General features: G+C 41.6%; 1 pseudogene; it reads right to left on the bottom strand.

Moving 5' to 3' along the window:
* Positions 1-780: 780 nt before the first annotated feature.
* LOC102923434 (non-histone chromosomal protein HMG-17 pseudogene) lies at positions 781-1084 on the bottom strand (annotated as a pseudogene).

A 1084-nucleotide genomic window follows, 5' to 3' on the forward strand; every position in this document is an offset into this window, starting at 1 on the left:
TATTTTTCTGCATTTATTTTATTGTATTTTACATTTTTTTCCAAGCCAAACTGTATCCAGCTTTATTAAAGATACTTTCCATAAACAATCATGGTTTTTCAGGCAGGACATGGGCAGACAGTCATTAACCGTATACAAGAACTTCCAAACTCCCCTCTTGTATAGACTACCAAAATCAGAAAGCCACTATAAAACCCCATGAGTCTTCATTTGATGCTTTGAAAAGGGGGAGAGCTTAGAGTGAGGGCTGACAGTTCACATTGAGGATGTTGTTTAACAACTTTTCACAAGCCGACCCTGACTTTCAGGAAACCAAACGATCTTTTATAAAAGGAACTGCTGCTCATTTGAGGACACAATGATACCACTGCAAAGTCCAGATTGCCTGATAGACCGGCAAAACCAATTTTGGGGGTCAGGTTCCAACAGGTCTCTGGTTTGAAGAGAGTTAAGTCTATGTTGATGGTACAGGGGAGGAAGACACAGAAATAAATTTAGAGTTTCCCACACTAGGCCATGATGGTCACATATGTCAACACCAGGAGGTTTCTCCTGAGAGCCAAGAGGAGTCTTTCAATATTAGCAGGGAAAAATGTTTTTCAACATCAACCATCACCAATCCAGCTTGAGAGACATTTTCTTAGTAACACATGTTCCTTCCCCAAAAAAACAATGAAGTTAACAACATAGCTTAAAAAAAAGTAAAACAAAATTCTGCATTTTTATAAAACTTGATAAAAAATAGCATTTCAAACTGTACAGTCACCAGAAGCACACAGTTATCAAAAATGCACACATTTCACTTGGCATCTCCAGCACCTTCAGCTTTTTGTGCCTGGTCTGTTTTTGCGTCTCCATTCTCTGCAGGATTATTCGCATCCTTCCTGGCATCAGCTTTCCCCTTCTTCCCTTTGGGGACCTTCTCTCCCTTCTTTGCAGGGGCCTTTTTAGGCTTGGGCTCTGGCTTTGGAGGAGCAGGTTTAGCAGACAACCTTGCAGATCTTCTCTGTGGCTCATCCTTCACCTTGGCTTTATCTCCTTTAGTATCCCCTTCAGCCTTTCTTTTGGGCACGGCGGTGGCGGG

This window comes from Peromyscus maniculatus, chromosome 4 (assembly GCF_049852395.1).
Source record: "Peromyscus maniculatus bairdii isolate BWxNUB_F1_BW_parent chromosome 4, HU_Pman_BW_mat_3.1, whole genome shotgun sequence".
Lineage (NCBI taxonomy): Eukaryota > Metazoa > Chordata > Mammalia > Rodentia > Cricetidae > Peromyscus > Peromyscus maniculatus.